The sequence below is a fragment of the Nannobrachium achirus genome (genome assembly GCF_963921795.1).
Source record: "Nannobrachium achirus genome assembly, chromosome: 22".
Classification (NCBI taxonomy): domain Eukaryota; kingdom Metazoa; phylum Chordata; class Actinopteri; order Myctophiformes; family Myctophidae; genus Nannobrachium; species Nannobrachium achirus.
The window spans coordinates 22,379,159-22,385,982 of NC_137829.1; positions in this window are offsets into that span (position 1 = coordinate 22,379,159).

Below are 6,824 nucleotides of genomic sequence, written 5' to 3' on the forward strand. Positions count from 1 at the left end.
AGAAATACACACAGTTCTTGCACTACTGTTACAGGACAAGGCTTGGTTATTTCTTATGCCTTCACACACACACACACACACACACACACACACACACACACACACACACACACACACACACACACACACACACACACACATTTTATTAGTCACTCAACCATACAGAGACACTCTCACGCAATCTCACAGCTGCTTGCTGCCAAAATGAATCGGAGATCCGAGTATCAATAGCAGACTCGCCACTTCACAACACAGTACGTAATACATGCTGTAATGTCGAGCATGACCGTAGGCCCATGAAACATGCATGAACACAACATACCAATCCCTGTGTATTTGATTTAACTAAAACATACCAGTGTGAACATACTACTGTAATGTATAGTGCATATACGCACATGTATGTTCAGCTCCATTATACATACATGGGCATTCCTCCTTGTTGTACCGGTATGTGATAACGATGTGCAGCTGAGAATATGCACTGGGGACAGTGACCTAAGAACTATGGTGGGTTTTTTGAGTCTCACATGACTGTCACGTCAAAAGCTGAATAGGATACACACACAAAAAGAAAACACCCAGACAGACAGTACATCTTTGACCCACTTTCAATTGTTTCAAATACTGACGTCAATACCAAATACCAATACTTGGCATTTGTTTGCTACATCTAACAATTTTGACATTTGTAGTTGTTTTATTCCCATCGTCATACAAGTTTGTTCTTGTAGTAAGTACCTTGATATAAACGACAATGTTGCATCATGGCATATTACATTCAATAACACGCTTCATTCATTTATGAGTGAATTACAGTGAACTGACTGAATTTACTATATGAATAATGTGCGCTGTCATGTTTCAGTAAGGCGGCTGCGTAAGTGCATAAAATCCATGAACCCCTCAGTGACGTATTGTCAATACTCTGAGTATACACTGTAAAATCCTCCTGACTGTTGCTATAACTCTTGAGAGAATAGAAATTGTCCCAGGGTCAATTTTACACTCCCTCACAGTGAAATAACACTCAGGATTTTGCAGTGAGTGATATTAGGTCAAAGGTGTAGTCAGTCAGTGTATAGCTATCAGTTTATCTGTTTCTGTCTGTCTGTCTGTCTGTCTCTATTCTAGTTTATCTGTTTCTGTCTGTCTGTCTGTCTGTCTGTCTGTCTCTGTCTATTCTATCTATCCCACACATCCACTGGTCCACCCAGCCGACCGTTGGAGAACACAGTATAGCCATCTGTATTGTACTCCCCCCCCTCCTCCCCCTCCCATATTATTGAAGTTGCGGTTCAACTCAAGCGCTTCCCTGTGGGACCTGCTATAGTGGTTTAACACTGTACACTCCGTGCCGTTCCACACGCACGCTGACATGTTGAAACCATGTCAGAGACATGGAGATGATGACTCATCGGACTCTTGAGGGGTGGGGGGGTGTGAAGGGAAGGGAGGAGGATGGAGGGGGGGGGGGGGGGGGGGGCTGAAAAAAGGGAGGTGGGGGTCAGAAACCAATGAAGAGTGAAGGAAGGGAGAGGGTTTGTGCAGTCATTTGCTTTACTGCTATACTAATACAAACCAGGACACCTCTGACTCTTGCTGTGCGTGCCGTGCGTGCGTGCGTGCGTGCGTGTGTAAGAGGGTGGGAGTGGGAGTGAGGAAGAAAGACTGTGTGTGTTTGCGTGTGTGTGTGTGTGTGTGTGTGTGTGTGTGTGTGTGTGTGTGTGTGTGTGTGTGTGTGTGTGTGTTTTCAACTGAGAGAGGTGGGGAAACTTATTTTACGAGCTTGTACACATGATGATGTGTACAAGATGTGTGTGTGTGCGTGCGCGCATGCGAGTGTGAGTGTGCGCGCGTGCGTGACTGCGCATGAGTGAATGTATAGTCACTCTGTATGTATGTGGGTGTGGGTGTATGTATATGGGTGTGGGGTGTATACTGTATGTATGTGTGTGTGTGTGTGTGTGTGTGTGTGTGGGGGGGGGGGGGGGTGTGTGTGTGTGTTGTGGAGGTAGTTAACGAGGAGGAAGTGGCAAACAGAATGGCTGGAACAGAATGTACAGAGTGGCAACAGGGAGAGAGAGAGAGAGAGAGAGAGAGAGTTTTGGGGCTGGGGGAGGAGAGTGAGGGTTAACACTCACAACTAGAATAGCTATAGGAGACACACACACACACTCACGCGCACACACACATACAGCAAGGGGCACACACTGACACATACACACAAGGAGCTACTATAGAGGAGCCATAGGAGTGCCACATAAGTGCCGGTGGCACTCTCATGCATGCACGTGTACACGTGACAAACCGTCCGTCACATGCCCTCATACGGTAGACGTTACATGTAAACATATCAAACAGAAACACTGACGCACCAGCACCGTGCGCTTGCCACTGTAATCGGCGGTGCGTGTAAAGCCTAAGCAGCAGTATACGTTAAAAGGTTTCCATTGCATTGTGACCTTGGTTGCGTTTTTTCCCCCCTCCAAGTAACTTTTCTTTTATTTATTTATTTTCCCCACAGTGATAGTATATCGGAAAGTTTGTTGCGTAAGCATGTGAAAATGGATTTATGAATGGATCGACGTAAAAAGGCTCCAAGAGCTTTTTACTGTAAGAGTGCCGCAGTGAAACCAGCAAGCTGTGAATATTATTTAGACACATTATTACTTTTACACTTTGCCGTTTCTTGTTTGGGCTCATTGATTCACATGAATTGTGGCCCGTTTTGGTGCCGGGTTTACAGTTACATACCTCTAAAACACAACTACCGGCATTTGTGAAACACCACACCAGTGGCAGCACCCGGTTCAAAGGAATCACCATTGGCACTAACACTAACGGCATTTCTTTCTGCCTCAACCGATTTCCTTTATACAGAAAGAGCTGATCAGACACGGATCACATAAAGTTGAGACACTTGTGTTTATCGAGAAAGGACGACACTCTGTGATTCTCAAATGAGTTGTTTCGGTATTTTCCCTGAAAGATAAACTCGTAGAGTGACATCTGATAAAGAGACGCCTTGGGTAGAGAGAGTAGTGAAAGAGAGGGAGTTTAGTTTGCATGTCTGCCTGTGCATGCATGTCCTTGTCCTTATCTCTCTCTCTCTCCCCTTCTCTCTCCTTCTCCATCTCTGTGTCTCTGTCTGTTTGAACAGTACGCATTCTGTAAGTGAATGCATCCCACTGAGCATGCCGTCTAAAAGTGGTCTAATAGTGGTATAGATTTGAACGTTTTTTAGTCGTCTAAACTTAGACTAGACGACTAATAGATGTCTAATAGTCGTCTAAATATAGACGGTCTGCATTTAGACGACTATTAGACATCTATTAGTCGTCTAGTCTAAGTTTAGACGACTCAAAAACTTTAAACTCTATACCTCTATTAGACCACTTTTAGACGGCATGCTCAGTGGGATGGGAATACATGCAGTATTGTACCACAGTGAGTGACGTGTGCGACTACCGGTATGTGTGCATGTGCAAGTTTGAGTTTTAAGGAAGACACCGCACCCCCCCTCCTCCCGCCCTCCACTCTCAGCTCCAATAGATTTATAGTGTGATGGAAATATTTCCCATATCTCCTTTTCTCAGCCCTCTTCCTTAAGGCTTCACTGATTCTGATTTAATCTCACACTCAACAAGCTTCCTAAACGGTGTGCCATAAGACAAGTCCAGGTGTGCTTTTGGATTTTGTGATAACCACACATTATTAGTTGCCGTTTCATCTCTTCGGTATTTACTGCTCTTTTCCTGAAAATGTCCTTCAAATGCATTTTTTCCACTGGTTTTCCCTGTTTTGCTTTTCTAATTTTTATGGAGAACAGAGCTTATTTTTGCAGAAACTAGCAAAAATAGCTGATCTACAATCTAAAATTTCTGCAAATCCCTAAAATGTCTGCAAATTTGAAATACATCCGACTCTTTTTCCAATGGCAGGACGTGTGAAGTCTTTAAATGGCACATCTGTATATAGTATACAAAAGGTTATGATGAATATTTGTTTCATGTACTATATATTGGTACTTATTCCCAGTACAGAGGCAATTTCTGTTGGCTATTTAGGGCTCGTTATTATTGGTGAAAAAGACAAACGTAAAGACCTATGTAAAAGAATATATTTAGAGTTATATTGCATGTTATAGGGGCTATTTTGCATGAATGTGAATTTGACTTGCCTTTTGGTGTGCCTTAAACTTTAAGTGCACTTAAAGTTTGAAAAACACTGATTATCTGTCTATAATATGCATGTGGGACACATGCGCACGCACGCACACACACATGCACGCACGCATGCAATCACACACACGCACGCACGCACGCACACACACACGCACACACACACACACACACACACATATTCTTCACATGAAGGACAGACTATTGTTATGTCTCTTAGTTAATTGTTAGTAGTTTTTGAGGAACGGTGCATTACAGTAGCACTGGGCCATGCATGCTGAAATCAGCAGCAAAAAACCTGTCAAGTCAGAACACTGCTTTGCTGTTTCAGCTTCTCACAGACTACAGGGGAATGTCACAGCAGTGTCACACACACACACAACACACACACACACACACACACACACACACACACACACACACACACACACACACACACACACACACACACACACACACACACACACACGCAAGACAAGACACACATTCTATTTTCTCATTAGTGCCTAGTTGTGATGCCAGTGCTGAGGTCTAGGGTTCATGTGAGATTGAGGTGGGTTAAAGGTGATTGATATACTGCGATCCTATTGTGGCTCAAACTCAAACATCAGGGACCAATCAGGGCAGGGCGTGGCTATGGAGGTATTCATGTAAAGGGAGAATGTGTTGAACACAACATCTTTACAACCACTCAGAAACATGCTTTTAAACCATAGCAGATGGATTCCAATGTGCATTAGATTATCAACTGTGAACTAATCACTGCCACTTTACTGGTGGATTCTTCTTTTTGTACGTCTTATATTTATATGGCATTTCTGCATTATACATTAATTAATAATGTAGTGAGCAGCAGAGGGAGCAAGGAAAGGTGCAGTAAGGGATTGCACACAATTCCTTCACACAATGTTGCGCGCTTGTAGATCTGCTATTTTTGGTGCGTGACACCTGTTGGGCACATTGTCTACAGTAGGCATTCAGCATTTCTACAATTAAAGACCAGCTGAAATATGTCTCGGCTATGTTATCTTTTTCCATGTTTAGAGCATGTCCATGGTCAAATGGGAACATAGTTAACAATCTTCATGATTTCCCATTTCCCATAAGTAAGGCCTGATTACATCGGCAGATACTTACCAATTTCAACAAATAATATGAAGACAAGCAAGTCACTCTTCCACACAGAGCTCTGATTCATTATGCTAGACACTGTGAATGAATAAATCAATCAATTGGTGGTGGACACAGTGTTAAAACAATCTAGTTGCGCACTTAAACAGTACACTAGAAATACAGTGTTTCTTTCTGAGGTGTGCTTCTTGTGGTGATTCAACACTGACTTGTTGCAGTCCACGACGTAGAGTTTAGATCCCATAGCTCGAGATTGACAAATGCACGCTGTGTAGAGGTTAGGCAATAGGTCATAATGTGTTCTCGAGAAGCTTGGTGTTGCCATGTACTGATGTAATTCCTTCTCAACAGACGGTGAGGAGGCAGTTGATGTTCCAGGTGCCACAGAGGAGGAAGTTCCTGCCGTAACAGAACCTGTGCCAGAAGGGGAAGCCGAACCAGAAGCTGAAGCCGTACCGGAAGGGGAAGCTGAACCGGAAGCGGAAGCAGAACCAGAGGCTGAAGCTGAACCAGAGGCTACAGCTGCACCAGAAGCTGAAGCTGAACCAGAAGCAGAGGCTACACCCGAAGGGGAAGCTGAACCAGAGGCGGAGGCTGAACCAGAGGCAGAAGCTGAACCAGAAGCTACAGCTGCCCCAGAGGCTGAAGCTGCACCCGAAGGGGAAGCTGAACCAGAAGCAGAAGCTGAACCAGAAGCTACAGCTGCCCCAGAAGCTGAAGCTGAACCAGAGGCTACAGCTGTCCCGGAAGCTGAACCAGAGGGAGGTAAGAAGGAAACGTCAACTGAAAGCATTGAACCATTTTACTCGGTCACTAAAGATGAGATGACACACAGGGTGTGACTGAAACACAGGGTGTGACACAGGAGATGCAGGTTTTCATAGTAAATGCGACCTATGGTCGCAATAAAGCATTTAATGCATTCTTCCTTCTTTTATGTTAAGCGACTTTGTAAAGCGCTATTATTATTATTATTAGTAGTAGTAGTAATAGTAACGTGTAGCTTTTGTTGGACGCTACGTCACTACTGGGGTCTAAAAATAGCTACGCTACAGAAAAAGCTACTTGGTTCAAAAGGAGCAGCGCTACCGTGACTCTACTGAGAAATGTAGTTATGCTATGTAGCGTCGCTACTTGTAGCTCGCTACTGCCCATCACTGAATAGTAGTATAAATAATGAACATCGGAAAACATGTATTATGCAAAGTAGGCAAGTCTGTTTAATATCTCTGCCAACAAAGTTCTCTGCACCAAGAGAATATATGGGAGGATGTTCATGAAACAATCAATAGACTTCCCAGATTAGATGACTTTTGGGTCTAAATGGTCAAAGGTCAAGGTTAAAGGTATATCTGTTGAACATGAACAAGATAAGATAACTTTCTGGTTAAGGGCAAGCTCATAGTCACAGTCAAGGTCAAGGGTTAAGATTAGCGCTAGTAGAAATACTGATTGATACATCTTGTTTTCTATATATTGTAGGGAAACAGAGGAAGGAAAGGTAGAGAG